At 42.7% G+C, this 18,365-nt stretch overlaps 1 protein-coding gene across 17 annotated transcripts in view; it reads left to right on the top strand.

Annotated features, from left to right (window-relative positions):
- Nucleotides 1–18,365, top strand: part of Tenm4 (teneurin transmembrane protein 4) — a 1,520,543-nt gene that overhangs the window by 998,725 nt on the left and 503,453 nt on the right. The window contains exon 1 of one of the 17 annotated variants that reach the window (XM_076938066.1): nt 3,988–4,005. The exons of 15 other annotated variants lie outside the window; for them this stretch is intronic. The gene's annotated coding sequence lies outside the window, so the exon portion shown is untranslated. Of the gene's footprint in view, nt 1–3,987; nt 4,006–18,365 lie in introns of those variants that run through there. One more of the 17 variants, XM_076938089.1, reaches the window with a different exon arrangement.

An 18,365-nucleotide genomic window follows, 5' to 3' on the forward strand; every position in this document is an offset into this window, starting at 1 on the left:
GCATTCTTTTGTTCTGCATCCCCCTTCTCTGTCTCTTCATCTGCATCCCAGTACCTTACACCAGGAGAGAGTAGAAAGAACTGTTTTCCAGTGGTCACTGGTCAAAAGAAACCGGGATCTATTTCCTTAGTACTTCAGGGGGATTCATAGTGAAGACTCACAAAGGGAACAATAACAGTGGTGCCTAATTAATCTGCTTTATGTAACCCCTGACCCTGGCCTCCAAGCACTGAGTCAAATACTGCCAGCTTTCCCTGCCCACGATGGTAAAGGCAGTGGGCTAGGGCAGCCTACCACAAGTCCTGTATTCAGCAGTGGCACATGATGTGAGCAGCTTCTAATTTGCCAGGTCTGGGTTGCTCCTTTCACTTAGAAATTACCTACCAGTAACCTTCTCCCTCCACGTGCTAGTTCAGGGCAAGCAGAGACATTGCCCCTCATGTCGAATTGCTGTCGTCTGGTTATATATCCACCTTTGAACATAGGCTTCCAAATCAATTTAGTTGCTCTCTCTGACCAGCCACATTTTCTCCATATTTCTTCTTTCTCTGATTCTAAGAAGGAGGAAGAACCAGGCTGTGGAAACTCTGTTTCTGTAGCCCATCTGATGAAGGAGCTTTGGGAAGAGGATAGGAGTGCCCTAGGGAGGTCTGGGCATGATCTGGTTTGAATCTGGAGAAGAATCTCAGATCGACTTATGTAAGGTAGGAATCTCAGGAAGAGTGAAGTGGCATTAGTCTGGGGAGGTGTGAGGTGTGCCTTAACATAAATGGTGTTTTGCTAATGGGACAGTTGAGTAGCGGCTCTTAAAGGCATCCACTGCTCCTTGGGCTCCAGAGAAGCATGGAGCAGGTCCTGGATTTCCTGATTCTGTGATCTGAAGATACATACCTTCTTTAGTTTCAATTTACTCTTCTCAAGAGAATATGTAAAAAGCATCTATAGTACATTTCCTGAATAAAAACAATGTATACTGAAGGGCTACTGCTATTTTATTACTGATGAGCTTGGGGTGTAAGTGAGACACCCAAAGTGAAATTTAAGCAGACATAGTCGGTATCGAACCACTGCAGTGGCACACTGGAGAATGAGTGACACCTTAAAGTGCCCTTGGTTTGCCCTTCATTCATTTCATACTGGTCCCAGCTATGAGATTGCATAATGATTAAGACCATGGTGCTTTGAAATGAAATTTTTGTATTATTACAACAGTATCTACCTTTACATGATAAACAGATGTACAGTTGTATGTAAGGTATGATGTTCAGTCTATAGAAAAATTGCAACCTTCCAAAAGAAGCCACAGCCCTCCAGCCACCTACTTTTGAAGAATGAGTAATGCCTGTCCACTGTCTCACTAACCTTAGTCTTAACCATTTCTTGCATCTTAGAGAGCTGTTTAATGAGTGGGTCTAAGAAGAAGCCATAAAACAGATCACAGCCCCGGGATCTGTTTTGAAAATGGTTTCATGCTGACCCATGGGTTGATGATACCTCAAATACATTAATGCATGGAACATCCTAGTTGTTTCGTTTGAAAATTCTTTCTCCTGGGCAGTAGTGGTGCATGCCTCTAACCCTAGCACTTGGGAGGCAGAGGCAAGTGGATCTCTGTGAGATTGAGTCCAGCCTGGTCCACAAAGTAAGTTCCAAAACAACCAAGGTTACACCAGAAAAAGAAAAGGGAAAGGAAAAAGAAAAAGAAAAAAGAAAAAAGAAAAAAGAAAGAAAGACACAAAATACTTTCCATTGACTAGCACAGTGGTTATTTAATGAATACTTGATGATACAGTTCATTGGTATAAAGGTAGATAAGTGTATGCACTTACACATGGATGAATAGGTGGGTTTACAGCTAGATGAAAAGGTAGGTGGATAGACAGATGGGTGAGTCAGTGAATAAAGAATTGGATGGCCTTACAAATAGTGAATGGATGGATCAACAGATAGATGAATAAATAGATAGATAGTTGTGTGGATTTACAAATAGAAGCATGGGGGTAAATAGACAGGCGGGCAGATTAACAAATGGTAGACAGGTAGGTATGTAGATGAAGGGATCAACAGGTAGATTCACAAATAGATACACATGTGAGAAGATAAATGGATGGGTATGTTAATGTATGAATGGATGGGTAGATTTATGAGTGTATAGAAAAAGAGTAGATAGATAAGTGGGTGGATAAATTGATGGGTGGGTGGATTTACAAATAGATGGACAAGTGGATGGGTGGATGGATGAATGATGGATAGGTAGATTTACTAATAGATGGACAGGTGGGTGGGCAGATGGCTAGGTGAACGAATGGATAAACTGGTGGATTTATGAGTAGAGAACAGGTGGGTAGATAGATTAATAGGTAACTAAATGGCTGAATGAATGAATTAATGGCAGGCAGGCTGGCTGGGTTTCAGTTTTGTAAGTTCCCAAGGTACAATGATTTTGAGTTTTTATTGAATGTTTATTGATATTTATGTAACACCTATGCCTTGTCTATAATAGACACTAAATATTTGTATATTTGTTATGTGAGAATGTGAGAAAAATGTATAAACTATGTAGGTAGATGGATGAGTAGATAACCATTCGCTTTTAAACACCATTCTTTCCATCCTGTAACTTTATAGAAGCCTTGGTAGTCTTGGGAGCTATATAAGTAAGACCTCCAACTCCTTCCAGACTGTGAACTCATCCAACACTAAACACATGGCCTAGCCTACTGTAGCTGGTCTGCTGGACCACTTAAGATTGTTCATCACAAGTTTTGAGTGCTCCAAAGAAATGATGAAATGGTTGCTGGCCACATTACTTCTCAGTGGAAAAGCCAAGATTAAAACTCACTTTCAGACTGTTCATCTCAGACTCCTTTCTTTCCAGATGAGACCATTGGCCTACCAGAGAAGTGATGCCTTGAATCAGGTAGACATATCATTCTGTGGAGCTGGGGAGCTAACAGGAGAGCATTTGCTTAGAAGAGACATACAACTTTGCCTGAACCTTACTGTTTGAAATAACTCTGTCTACTTAAGCCCCTGACTCTGTCAGCAGACAAGGACTATGTGCCTGGCTAAGAAGTTTGGCCATTAGTGGATTCACTGTCAGCAAAGACTCCCTGGTGCAGTAGGCTGACAGGATACAGAGATGTGAGCAGTTAACCCTTCACATTAAGAGACCAGTGTTTTGCAAGTCACATTTGCTTCCTGTAAACTTGACTCTTCTGAAAGAAAGCCATGTTCTGGCCTTCTTTCGTGAAGAATAGGGTTGTGTAGAATGGTTGGCAGGGCTAGCCTTTGCATTCACAGACTTGGGTTACAGTGGAGGTGCCACTTCACACTGGCTTAGAGAAGTAGTAAAGGGAAAGAAGTCCTGTCTTCTGGACATAAGCCACATCAGGTCACCTGTAGCAGTATGCGGTTGCATTAATTCACATTCCTTCAGACAGAACTCAGAAGTACGTTTTACACATTGAGGAAGCAAAGGGTCAGAAAGATTATGCATCCCGTTTAACATCTGATCACTAGTCACTGGTAACCTAATTTCCAAATTTGTTACTTAAACATGTGCCAGGGCCTGAAACCTATGCCATTCTCTGCTCCCCATTGTAAGGGGAATAACTAAAACTCCAGTCACCTAGTCTGTCCCAGTAATCAAGTGAAATCTCACCTTCCAAGTGTTGGCAGGAAGAAGGCCTGGAATTTTGCACACAAGGAAGCTGTTTGCACCCATGATGCCACTGGATTCTCAAATGACAAGCCTTTTGAACATTTGCCAGTATCTCAACCCTTCTAATTAAAACCACATTATCCATGATGATTCTTAATGATAGCATTTGTAGAGTTGGGATGCTCTCTGCTCTCGAGTTCAGTGTGAAATTTTCCCATCTGAACAGCAGATGTCATGGCCTTGATAATGGGTTGGGTGGAGATTCTACATGACCTGCCCCAGTACTCTATACATTTTCTCTCATTCTAGGAACCTCTGTTTGGGGAGACTCAGCCTGCATGGTAAGTTGTTTGGTAGCCATGTGTCAAAGACACGTGTGAACTCTTGCTCATTTCTTATTTTAATTGCATTGGCTATGGAGCTCTTCCTCTCCAAGCTGTGAAGACATAAATAGGTCAGTGTGTGCCGGGTTTCCATGAGACTTTGTACCTGTAAGCTTTTTTGAGCAACAGCACATTCTTGACCTGAGCCTAGAGGAGACAGTTAGAGAGCATCCTGAGTAATGGGTCTATGAAAGTTCACTGAATTATTCATTCTTCTAAAGAAGTTTGAAACTAAACATAAAATATGTTCTTTAAGAAATTTCATAGCATCCCTTTGGAGCATAACACGCAGTCTGAAGGCTGCAAGACTGTTCAAGACCATGAGTGTCAATTTTGTATCAGAGGCCTCTTTCCTTAATTCACTGGCCAAGGTCTACTATGACTGGTCCTTTCATACCTTTCTAGCCCACCTCCTATCTGGATGAATTCCATGCTCAGAACCCTGGACTTCTGACATCCTCTGTACTCACCTCTTGATCATCACCTTCTGTGCTGGCTAGTCTTATGTCAACTTGACATAAGATAGAGTTATCTGAAAGGAGAGAACTTCAATTGAGAAACTGCCTCCATAGGATCTGGCTGTAAGGCATTTTCTTTATTAGTAAATAATGAGGGAGAGCCCAGTCTAGTGTAAGTGGTGCTATCCCTAGGGTAGTGGTCCTGAGTTGTTTTTTTTTTTTTTTTTTTTTTTTCCAAAGCAGACTGAGCAAGTCATGATGACCAACCAGTAAGCAGTACCCCTCCATGGCCTTTGTATCAGCTCCTGCCTTCAGATTCTTGCCATATTTTAGTTAGTCCAGACTTCCTCCAATAATCAACAGCAGTGTAGAAATGTAAGCCAAATAAAGAATTTCCCTCAAATTTGCTTTTGGTTATGGGGTCTTATCATAGCAATGAGAAGGCTAGCTAGGACACCTTCTATAGCTCCACCATGAGAACTCCTACGGATCCTTTAAAATGCAGGCTTTCTTCAAGAAGCCTTTGCTACTGATTCAGGCTAGACAGAGCAACCTCTACAATGCTCACACTGCAGCCAGCACAGATTTTCCATTTGTTTTACGTATTTTGGCCAGTCCTCAATGGCCTGGACAGACCTGTCCTTTGGTAACTGTTCACTGACTGAGTGGAAGGATGGATGGATGGATGGATGGATGGATGGATGGATGGACAGATGGATGGATGGAAGGGTGGGTGGATTAGAGTAGAAAGGACTGGGCAGTTACTTACATGAGCTTCTACCCCACTGCCAAGACCTATTCCTACAGTGTCCTAGAGCCCAATGATAGCCATGAAATCTGAAGGTAGCCAGGTAAGGCTCAGCCTCCAGTATCCATACTTGGGATAGGAGCCAAGTAGTTAGAATTCAAAAGGCAAGGCAGTAGATAAGAAGTAGGATTCTTACCATGTCTGGAAAATATGGTATGGCCACTGTCAATGACCTACTTTCTGTACACTTTTAACTATCTGGGGAACTTCCCAGCAGTTCTTTCACAGTTGGCAGGGTCTTTCAAATTCTGGCTGACTGGTTCAGTTTCACAGCAACAAAATGAAGCTGTCAGATGCCAAGCTCTGGCAGTAGGCAGCCTTTACTTGGGTTCCAGCTCTGGCAACTCCTAGTGTGCAACTTAGGCAAGTCAGCTCTCCTCTTTGAGGCTCTCTACTCCCCTGGAAAATGAGGCCATTGAATAAGACAATAAAGGGTACGTTTGGAAGCAAATAGCATATTCAAATGGGGCTGCTGAAGGGTTTACTGAAAGGCAGAGTGTTCAGACGTGGAGAGAGATACAGCTATCCAAGACAATGCCATAGAGCAAGACCTCGGGTAGAGAAAACAAGCCCTTGCAAGCATATAGACTATTAGCAGGTATGTCTGACAGCATGGCCTGTGGCCAAGGATAGCTGAAAATGGCCTAACCCCCAAAAAACAAACTTTTAAAAAGTATTATTTTTAACTTTTAACTCAGGTATGGAGTTCTCAAGCAGGAACTGTGTAGATAACAACACAGTATAGTAATATTAAAAGTCTACTTTCCTCATCCAAAGATGGAGCTTCCCATTGGTGAAACCTTAACAGAAGTCAAAGAAAAAGCCAGATGTATTGCTGGAAGCCACTAGGGCAGGAGGGGTAAGGAGAGAAGCAGGGGAACATTGGGAACACACCCAAACACAATCTAAGGAAGACTCCCAGGCAGGCCTCCTCTCTCCCTTATCAACCCTTCCACCCAGACAGGAAAAGGGACCAAAGAAAAGATTGGAAAATTCTTTATAGGCCTTCACAAGAGTGTGGTAAGGATGAAGGTGAAATGGGAAGAAAGAATATAAAGGATTTTTAATTGTGATTATCTGTGGATTTCTTTTATCCACCTTATCTCTCTGTACCAGTAGCTGGGGTCATTAGAAGCTCATGCTTCCCCTAACTGTGGCTCTTAAATGTGCCAAATTCTTCTTCAAAGGTACTTTTGTAAGGAGCTGTATGCCATCGTTTTTAATTAATTTTAGCTTTATTTTTTCCATTTGATCTGATAGAGTTAAATGAACTTTTATTGCTCAGATATCCCTAGCCAGTGAACTAGGTCAGCCTTTCCAGGAGTTCTTTGAAACTTTTCACATGTATAAATAACTTCTGCCAGCAGACTCTGGGCTCTGCAGGAGACCTAGCTGTCCTGCAGGGATAGATGGGAGATGGGCTCCACCCACTGGCTACTTCCATCAGAGAGCCTGGCCCACCCACAGGTCTTTCTGAGCACCAGGCGCTTACTGGGTACTGAATAGGGAAGGGGTCCTTGAGGACCCAAGGAGTAGAATTGGTAGGCATCAAGCATTTTCCTCCTTAATCTTGTCTTACTGTGGGGGACTGCAATTTACCCAACTCTCTGTCATGGTTTCTGGAGCTTTTCTGCCACCTGTAGCTACTGATGCTTCTTAAAACCAGTGGGTCTTACTTACTAGGCCCTTCCCACAAATGACCTAGAATCCCAAGATAATCCATGTTATGGAAGGTAATGTCTCTCTAGGACTGGGAGGACTTTGTCTCTGTCTCTCTACCTCTCTTCTACCTCTTGCCCCAACCTTGTTGCTTCATAGAGAGAAAAAGTAGACTTGTATTTATTTATACAACAGAGGTAATTTAATCTCATACCTTTTAAAAATGAGGTTGGTGCAAGCTTGCTCCCCAGAGCTCAGGCCCTCCTCTGAGCTGCACCATGCTTTTCTACCATGTGAATGCACTTAAAGTTCTTCTCAGACATGTGCATAGTTCCAAAGGTAGCTCTTACAGACAACTCTTCAATGACTTGTGTCTATCCTGATATATTTGGTGGGGACTGGCTATGCCTATCAACTCACCTCCTATTAATTGAATGCATGGACCAAAACACTTGGCATTTGAGTGAGAATAGCCAAATTAGCCTGCAAAAAGTTTTGCTGATGGATACCTCATCAGCAGTGGATGAGAAAGCCCCTTTGCAATAGGCAAGCCCTGGGAATTATCATGTCTTTGAATGTTTGCCAACCTAATAAGGATTAAAAAAATATATTATCTCTTTGTTGTTTTGATTTATATTTCTTTAATTACCAATACAGCCAAATATCTTTTCATATGTTTATTAGGACTCCTGCACTTGTTCTTTCCTGAATATATTTATTTCCTTTGTTTTGTTTCCACTGGAAATAAGTTTTAAATTATTTTGTGACATCAAATGCAACATCTAAATCACAAGTATTTTAATGTCATCATCGAATTTATTTTGGCTTAGTCATAGATGGCAAACCAAAAAGAATGGGAGGAGGGTCTAGATGTCTCTATCTCCTGCTGCTGTCACAGGGAACCAACCCTCTGCAACCTCTTGGAATGGTCTGTCACTCCCACACCAAGTAGAACAAGGCAATGCATTATTTAGGATGCCATTGGTTCCAACAGGAAACTCTACCCATCAGACCACTCTGGCAGCTGCTAAGTACCAGGCACGAAGGCACAGATCAGCCGTGGGACTCCATGTCGTCCATTTAGATGAGGACTCTGTCAACTGCCCATTGAGAACCTCTAGGGGTCACATCCTTGACACCATCTGCTGGACCATGAAGATCAGCAGCCTGCCAAGAAGTCTGACAGGCTGTGATTATTTTCCACTCCAGTGCGGTGTGTTTTTCTTTCCCCTGGCATGAAGGGGATTCATTTTCTGAGCGAGCTCTTTGGGCTGCAGACATCTCATAAAGGGAAATGGGCCTCTCAGGGGACCTTGATATGTTGGGCCAGACCTCACGGGCTCAGGCCCTGAGTGTAAGCTTGTATGCCTGCAGGTGATGTTTTTGGTCTCATAGATGAGTTATTATGCACTTAATCCATTTATTCTACAACAAATGTGCTGAGATGCAGTTTGCAGGTACATTAAAAATCAGGCTTTCAGGGTTCATCAAGATGACCAAGTAGCTAACGGCACTTGCTACCAAGTGTAACGGCCAGAGTTCAATTCCTAGAACCCACATGATGGGAGGAGAGAACTGAGTATATGCACACAAACCAAACAAGTCCAGGTATTAATAATAGTCTAAGTCTTAATTCTTGAATTCTTACTAAGTGATATTGAACAAACTGCTTTGTTCCTTGGAGCCTATGAAGTTGGCTTAAAATATAAAAGGAAATAAATAAAGTAGTCAGCTAAGTCCATCTCAGAATTGAAAAGTTAGTCGAGCCAATCAGCAATCATCAAAGTCGAGCTGCAGTAACAAGCCACCTCCAAATACAGGTATTTAAAATAAGCGGCTATTTGTTGTACATATGCCTGAGCATTGGCTGGGACCTGCTGATCTAAACCAGGCTTGACTAGGGTCACTTCAATCTGCAAGGTACAGTCAAGCCTGCCCAGGAATCTCTTATCCCTCTAGGACCGGTGGGACATCTGAGGCATAGAGAGTTTACTGCAGAAGAGATTAAGCCATAGCACGACATCTGACATCTGTACTGTACAGATGTATATTTTATTTCTTAGTTCTTAACATGCAGCTACCCTTTAAGAGGTTAGTCTGGAAGCAATGCTCAGGTTTCATTGGTTCCAGGTAAAGTCATGTAATTGATCAGTTTGTATGCTAGCTGCCTTTACCCTGCCCCATTACCTTGCTTTGCACAGAGCTCTGTCATTTTCTGTCTGTGTCTGATCCTCTGTGTTGCATTATGGGAAGTTTTCTATAAACCTAGTTAAATTTTTTATGAGTCCCTCCCTCGACCCTTCCTCCTCGCAGGAGTGAGTGCTTGTACCTTTATCTGGTAAGCCATCTCACCAGCCCCACAGACATATATCTTGGGTTTACCAAATGTGCTTTAATTGTATTTATTCTTCACTTTCATTCAGCCTCTGAAGTTTAATATACATGGCAATTTAAAAAAAAAAAAGTGAAGTCTTCCATTATATTCCTCCTCAGTAAGTCTTTTTATTTATTTAATTTATTTTATGTGCGTACACTGCGGCTATCTTCAGACACACCAGAAGAGGGCATCAGATCCCATTACAGATGATTGTGAGCCACTATGTGGTTGCTGGGAATTGAACTCAGGACCTCTGGAAGAACAGTCAGTGCTCTTAACCACTGAGCCATCTCTCCAGCCCGAAATGGCAATTAAAAAGAAAAAAAAATTTTAAGTTTCACATGTTTAGGTTTCAAACTTGCCTTTATGTTTTCATATTTAAAGGAACATAATGCTTTTCCTCTAATGTAAATTTATCCTTTTTCTTCCTTTTGTACTCCACTAGTTACCTCTATAATCTGTCAGATTATTTAGCATTCCAAGGGTATGAGCTCTGGTTTTTGTGCCTGATAGTAAAAAAATTTTGGATGAGCTGTAACTTTTGGAAGCTTGTTTGTAGATGATGTGTTTCTTGTTCTTTTGGTTTTTGTTGTTGTTTTTATCCTTCCCTCTGTGGGTTTCACTGTAGTCAACATTGTCACGGGGCCTCTGCAGAGTCTATGAATTACCATGCCTTCTTATGTGCCTACCACCACCAAGGATGCCCTGGCTTCTGGCCAGCTTTCACATTAACTTTTTGGTGTAGAATCCCAGAAACCCATCAGTGGTATGAACCTCAATTTCATGTTTGTATGACACAGTGAATTTATTTTTCTAAATACAAAATCCCCCCCCCCCCAAATCCCCAAGCAGACACAAGCTTTTTGCCCTCCTATGTAGCTGGCTGGACCAAGTTCTCATGACTGAAAGAAACCCCTCTAGGGTTTAGACAGAAGTCAGGGAGTAGATTCTAGCTCTTGGCCTCATGTGGCCTATGTGTGTGTCTCATTTTCTCATGTGGGAAGCTTAGCTTCCAGACCTCAACTATTAAAGTCTCTATGTCTTCTACAATTCTGAGCCACTGGCTCCTGCTTGTATACTTGATACTCTAGGTAAATATTTTTTATTTGAATTTTTTCCTTTTCTATTTCATTTTTCGCATGTTTTTAGAAGGCTTAATAGGAAAGAAAACCCATTAATTCAGTCCTCAGTATTGGCCAGAGCCACAAGCCCAGTACTTACCAGTCCTCAAGAAAACTATCAAAGGTGCCTTGTACTTTAAGATTCTTCCCACGATATGCCCCCTACCACATGTTTTTATTAAGTAACTGACTAGTTACATGCCTACCGAATTTAAAAGGCAATTGAGAATTTAAGCTGTGCCCAGCAAGTTACTGTCTTGAGTTACCTTCTATTGACTCTTATAATAATTAGAATTTCAATTATTCATTTTCAATTAGAAGTGTGGCATAATCATCATGGATGTCATTAAGAAATTTAATTTTATCTAATGTTGGACTGATAGAATGGACGTTTCCTAGGAAAACAGACATCCTTAATTAGAAGAGCAAGAGTTACAGAAGAACTTTGAAAGAAGCTGAAAGAAGAGGACAGTAGGCTGGGCTTGAGTGGGTTAGGACGTGTGGTTTAATCCTCTATTTATGACAAGCATCTCTGAGCTAACCACCACCAGACACAGGAATGCAAATCACCAGATGTCACTTCAAATTCTAGCTGTACCATGTGCCTCAATGGGCACATGGATGCCATGGTGCCTGCCCTGTGTCTGATGCCCTGCTTAATTCTGTGCTTGGATTGTTTGATTTAGTCACATTACCACAGATCTAGGTATTTCCTTGCATGAAAAATGGTTCAGGACACAAACAGGGAACCGGGAACATGGTGCAGAGTGACAGTCTGTGTAATGAATGACCAGAGCCACAACTGGCACTGAGAGGAGCCAGTTAATCTACTCCTACCTAGTGGGAGCTACCAGAACGGCTGCCTCACACACATCTCCTGATTTCATCTTCTGAACCAGCTCTGGGGAGTACTCCTGTTACAGTATTGAGAAGTTAGCTTGGAAGACATAGGGAAATCATCCAGGACTCCCAGTTAAAGAATGAGGGACCTACAATCTAAACCTCCATCCTCCATCTTGGGCTTACTAACCTTGTATATAACAAGATGAAAGAAATTGTCAGTTTCTAAAATAAATAATGTGTGTGGATTTCTGGGTATGTTTAGGTGACTTGGGGGCTTTTGATTAATTCCTTTTTGGTGGGGGATAGTGGGATTCACTCGACTGAGATTGCTGGGAAAATAGATGTATAATAGGGCATTGTTGACAAACAGAGGCTTAAAAATATTTAATGAATCAATCAATTCATTAAGGATTTGATGACTAGCTAAAGAGGAGTCACTCTTTTTAAAAAAAAAAAAAATAGGCTAAAATTGTGGTAGAAAATTCTCAGGCCAGCTTTGGGATTAGAAGAACCTATGTTCAAATTATGCCTTCTACTCTATGCCTATAGAAAAGTGGATCCAGTATCTCCATGCCTTAGCTTCCTCATCTATAAAATGGTACACTCAGAAAAGGCCTTGCACAGAGTAAATACTAGATAAAAGGCATATTTTTTAATAAGCACTGAGATGACACTTGTCATTATTAATTGTCATAGCATTATGTTACAGTTGTGTTAATGAGAATGAATAAAATTGGTAAAGACCAAATAATTAGTGAAGGGCATGGGTAGATGCCTAGGTGGGCGGGAAGTCTTCCTCTTTTCCTGTTCTTAGTGCTGCCTTCCTAGTAAGTAATGTCTCCTGTCCAAGAGAGGTTGGACATGTCAGGAGTGGAATGGGGAAACAAAGTCTTGCCATCCCACAAAAGGAATGGAAGCAACCTATTATTCCAAGTTTTTGCTGAAAGGAGAGAGAGAGAGAGAGAGAGAGAGAGAGAGAGAGAGAGAGAGAGAGAGAGAGATTGCAAAAAATCTTGACCGATTTCCACAGAAGATGCTGTAGTTTCCATGGCAATTAATGGTGTTAAGTGCACTTCATAGCTCAAAGGTTTCTAGTGAAGCAGGAGAGAGGTGTGTGTGTGTGTGTGTGTGTGTGTGTGGGTGTGTGTGTGGGTGTGGGTGTGTTCTTTAAGAGTGTTTGAAGAAAAAATGTTTGCTTGAAAACTCCTTTCATTGACTATTAGAGTTTAATTTTCAAATTCTTGATCAGATATGCAAAATAATTTTAGTGACAGGATTATAGGTACAGTTACAAGACCCCAAATAGGTTCTCTGCCAGGTGAAGGGGACTCTCCTGAAGGCAATGCTCTGTCCTCTGCCCCTGGTGGGGATTCTCTGAGGTAACAGTCCCTAGCCACCAGGAAAGTATGGCCTTGTTATAGTGTATATGGACTCAGCAGGGAGTGGTTGGTAGGACCTCTGTGGTAACCCAGTCATAGGGGACACTGGATCAGAATGTAGCTAACTAATATCTCTTTATTAAATGGCTACTCTATACCTGGCACTTTGTTGGGGTGACACACAGGTCTCCCAGCTAATCTTAAAGGAAGATTTTCAATTTAGAGGGTCCTGAGCCTCGAGGGAGACTAATGAAGTTATGTACTCCACATGAGAGGACTAAGATTTTAGGGCAAGCCACCACGAGCTGCAGAGGGGCCATGTCATTTTAGGATTCTCTGTTTTCCCACAGCCATGAGATAATCCCAGTGTTGGGAGGCCAGGTAGTATGGTAGACAGTAAGCATCACTGCAAATGTCCTCTGGGAACAGACTCATGTTGCATACTGACTCTGTCACCCCTTAGCCAGGAGCATTGAAAGTAGTCACATATTTCCATAACTGTAGAAAAAATTATCATTGGCTACACTGCAGTGTAGTTGTAAAAATTACTGATAAAGAAGGTAAATAAGCAAAGCAGATATGGACCAGCTTGGTCCTCAGGACATGGCTGCTGTAGTGATGTGGATTCTGTACTTAGAAAGGGTAGACCAAGCCTCTAGGCTGCTGTTCAAGGCCTTCATCAGCCATCTTCCTCTTAGGCTGCTTCCCATATTCGGTGCAAGTTTGTCATACTTTCTACTGGTGTTAAGGATTTCGGTTGTTTCAGTGTTTACTGTTAGACACAATCATGCAAATCTACTGGGTTTTTCTTTTAGGTTAGGCCTGGGCCTGGTATCTGCAAGATCACAAAATAAGACCATATTTTTTTCTAGAAGTTTCCAGTTTACTGTCCTGATGGCTAACTTATACTGTAGATAGACTGTTCATCTAGCCTCCTGAATAGAGGCCTCTGGCTGTTTCATCTTCAGAATCAAACCAGTGAAAGCTACCTCACTCCCTTCATCCTAGCACTTGGGATGCTGAGGCATGGCACAAGTTTGAGGCCAGCTTGGAGTACCATGTGAAATCCTTCAAGACAGAACCAAAAGTCATTGTATAAAGTTGTTATGACGGTAGAATAAAATTAACGAGAGGCAACATTTCATAAGCACTCTATAAAACTGGCCCATTGATCTGCCCCTTTTTGCTTTTTCTATGAATTAGGGGATAGAGCTATAAAAAGACTCAACCTTGGGCAGTGAGATGCTCAAATGGTAAAAGCACTTGTCACACATGCCTGATGGCATGACTTGAATGTATGGAAAATGGAGAGAACTGGCCTCAACGTTGTCCTCTGACCCCTCTTCCCATGCAATGGTTGACTTATGCCTGCACTCCCACATCTCCTGAACACACAGAATAATAAATAAATAATTTTTCAAAAGGAGTCCCAATCTTACCTTAATCCCTTGCCCTGACCTCTCTCCCCTGTCTGATGAGACATACCTGCTACACAATTTCAACCCATTTCCTCTTCCTTCTTCCTTTCACTTCCTAAAGTAAAGTTCCATGCACTTCTTGTGTGCCCCTCTGGCTTATCGTTTCCAACAGTGCCACCACCATGGTAGTTCCAGTCTCACTCCCTGACACTCGGGAGAGAAAACTGAGGTACAGAGAAGCAAAATCTCCCTTGAGGAGACAATGCTGGAGCTGCCTCCAAAGACTAAACCAACCAGATTCTGCCTGAAGGGCATGTGTCCATTAGCCAACTCCTAAGTGTGGCTCGATGACTCCATTCAGGGCCCTTACAGCATATGAGGTGCCCTCCTCAGTGAGAAGGGATAGAAAGGGGGCTGAGAACTCAGTTAAGCAGATCAGTGTAGCCACAAATGCCTGCCTCTACCCAGCCTTGAGACTCAGTCCAACAGGAAGACAGTAGCGGAAACTACAGTCTACATAGTGAGAGGTGCCTTTTGTGCTCAAGTTGAAGTTCAAAGTACTTCCACCTGGTAAAATTCAGGAAGGGCTTCTGAAAGCAGTGTCTTCTGAGGCCCTGTTTCTTCTAGCTCGCTTCTGTTGGAGGAGAGTGCATCCTCCTCCTCTCAGGGAAGCCAAGGATCTGGGTTCTGCTTTCCACTCCCCTGCAGGTTTCTGGTGCTTAAGAAAGGCCCTGAGCACAGACTTCACCTGTAAGGTGAGCCTCCTTCCCCACTCTCCCTTCCGCACCTCCATGTAGTCCACTGTTGACACAAGCTTGTAAAAGAAACAACTGTTTGTTTTATAACAGGAGCTTAACACAATTCATTTCAGATTCCCTAAGGACTTTTGTAAAGTTTGGACTGAGTGATAATATATTTTTTATTAAACTCAAGATGTAACAAGCAGGAATCAGTGTTTGACAACATAATAGAGCTGATACACTGCTTTTTACCAGAGTCTTCCATGGTTCTAGAATCTTCAGACTTCTCCTACCACCACCTGCTTCAGCAGGGAGATTAAAGGGGCTTTGGAGATTTACTCTACCACACACAAGGTTCTGTCCTAATGCCACTGACAAAGACTGAGAGTCTCGGAACAAGGGCTTCTGACCTCCACACCTCCTAAGAATAATGGTCTTGTACAGAGCCAAGAGCGCTGAAGACAGCAGTCTGTTAGAGGTCCTGGTTCCTGATCACCCCAAGAGCTTAGGACTTGGAGGCTGCAGAGGTGGTTCATTCAGCAAATAACTTGTCTAGCAAGCATATGGGCTAGAGTTTGAGGTCTCAGAAAATGTGAAAAAAAAATGTGAGGTGTCCTAGCGTGTACTTGTGAGACAGAGACAGGAGGATTCTTGGGGATAGCTAGCAAGATAGCCTAGTTAATTCAGTGAGCTCTGGGCCAATGTGAGGCCCTGTCTCAAAACAAAGACAAACAACAAAGTGAATCTCAAAGAAATGTAGAGCCATCTCTGTGCCCTAGACATAAGGCCATGACACCAGAATTATGGATGAGGGGAGAGGAGAATAGGGGACAAAAATAAGAGGACAGGAATACACATGAGGTTGACTTCTAGCCTCTATGTGAATGGACACACATGCATGTGCGTGCGTGCACACACACACACACACACACACTACACATGTGTGGGGCTGTGGCAAGGGATGGGGTATTATCCTTTACAAAGCGTTAGTATTATCTGTAAGGTTCTGAGACTCCGTCCTGGACCTGCTAAGTCACAAGCCTCAGAGGCTAGACCCAGCATTTGTGTTTAAAGAGGTGTCTCTGGGAAATTTGTAATGCTTGCTAAAGCTGGAGAAGCACTTGCTACTCAAACTGTGGTCCCTGACTCAGCAGCTTCAGCATTGGTTGGGAAAACTTAGAAAATGCAGACACCAAATCAGACAATACTGCCAATTGACTGTCATACATGTGGAGCCAGAGAAATATTCCTGTAGCCACCACTAAACACCAGTGGCAAAGGGTCAGGTATGTCAGTTAGGTATGTGACTTCTTTAGGCCCCAGCACTGATGGATTATGAGGTCACCTCCCACAGCCTCTGCTGCATGGGGGGCACTCACTCTCCCTGTGACTGGGCCCTGTTCCTGCAGCCACCAGCTATGTGTTAAGATTTTCTTGTAATAAAAAGCCTCTGCCAGAGTTCTCATTCTGCTATAGAAATCTTCATCCAAGTTCCTTTTGAAGTATGTCACTGTTTTGTGTAAGTTCCCCATTACCCTCTGGTCAGGGCACCTCTGGTGACCTTAGAACACAAATCAAGAGTTACTCCAAGGACAAATGAACCTGACCGTAAAATCTACCATGTAGGGAGCATTTGAAGACAGCTTTCTGACATGCACAGGTACTTTAAGAAAGGAGAAAAAAGGATTCCTGCAACCTGATACGTGGATGAAAAAATGCTAACTGATCTTAGAAGCATGAATGCACCCTGCCTCCTCCTTGCATCCTATGGAGTTGTTATATGTGAGGTGACGAGCCCATGTGGAGCCATCTCTGTGCCCTAGACATAAGGCCATGACACTAGAATCAAAAAGGGAACTCTGGATGAGAGGAGAGGAGACTAAGGGACTAGAAGACACATTTTATGTGTCTCCATGGAGACAGGAACCATGTCCTTCCAGTTCTGGGTCAGGGCCCCAGACAAATAGTGCTTTCCCTTCCCCACCCCCCGGAAGATAGTTTTAAAATTCACTGTTGGGGCCAGCCTGCTAAGTGCACCAAGGGGCCCTCTGACCTCTCATGAAGAGGGAGATCTCAGGGTGTCTATGTGACAGTGAAATTCAAGAGCCTCTAAAAAGCCTGTATCCTCTGACCTACTAATTCTATTTCTGGGAATCTGTACTAAGAAAACAATCTGTAATGTAGGCAAAACTGTATCCATACTGGCATCCACTGTGGCTTTGGTTATGAGTAAAAACTGGAAACCACTAAATGTTTCACCGTAGGAGACTGGTTAGATGAATTATGGCTTTCTTGGAGGATGGAGTAGTTTGTAGCTGTTAAAAATGATGTTTGCCGAGCTTTTAATGGCAGGGCGAAGTGTTTCTTGCAGACCATTAAGTATGAAAGACAGGATGCAAGTTCTCTGAGTCAAAATCTGAGCTACGAGAAACAATTACAGAAAAACGACAGACAGTACATGATCAAGAGAAACCGGCTCCCACTGGTTTTCTAGGCACTGGGATTGTTCTGTGTGTGATTTTGTTTCTTCTCACCTTGTTGGATTCCTGAGCACCCCAGCCCCCACATTTGAAAACCACTGTTCATCTGTGTTAGGAGATTGTCTAAGGCTTGCTTGTGATAAAGTAAATAGTCATGGCTGGTCTGAGGCCAGGCGTGGGATGTAACAGCTGCTTCTATCTTCTAAACATGCATTGCTTTTGAAATGAGAAAAAAAATATTCAATAAACATTATTTACCAAATTAAATTCAAATCAAAATAAATAAATACAATAAAGCCTTGGCACATCCTGTGGAGGATGGCCTCTGCTCCCAAAGGAAGTGGCAGCCTGTTCCCAGCTTATCGTTTTTGGGGGATCTTCAAAAACCAGCCACTGTGAAATTGACTTCTAACGGATCTTAATTGAGATGGGCCCTAAATGCAAGGATGAGAAATGACATTTGGGCTGTCTGTCCCCATGCTGTTTGGTGGATGGGTCCTGTACTTTTCTATATGTCAGAGATGTCTGGGGATTGTAGGGGGAAGCGCCGTCCAGATCTCATCCCTGCCTTTCATAAATAAATCCAGGGTCCTGCACACATTGGCAGTAGTTTTTGCCAACTCTAAGCAGAATGGGAGTTGATCTTAATTCACCTGGACCAGCATAGAGTTGAGCTCTTCCCTTTGCCCTCACTTATCTACACCTTGATACTCTTGTCACATGTGCTTCCTTCTCTTAACATAAATGGGCTTAACACTCTAGTGACTCTGCAGGACATGGGCACTGGGATTGCCTCCAAATCCCACAGCGACCTATGAACTAAGTACTATTAAGTCTCTGCCTCTGCTTTGTATCAAATGCCATTAAATATGTCTTTTTATGCCTGATGGTATAGCTCACATGATTTCAGGGGTGGTCTTACACCACATCCCCAGGATTTCCTCTACCTATGGAGTGATCAATTACTTAAATATACCTTAAAGCAAGATGCCAGAGGCCTAGAGGAATCCCAAGTCTCCCTGGCCAATTCTACCC

The sequence above is a fragment of the Arvicanthis niloticus genome, chromosome 1, assembly GCF_011762505.2.
Source record: "Arvicanthis niloticus isolate mArvNil1 chromosome 1, mArvNil1.pat.X, whole genome shotgun sequence".
Lineage (NCBI taxonomy): Eukaryota > Metazoa > Chordata > Mammalia > Rodentia > Muridae > Arvicanthis > Arvicanthis niloticus.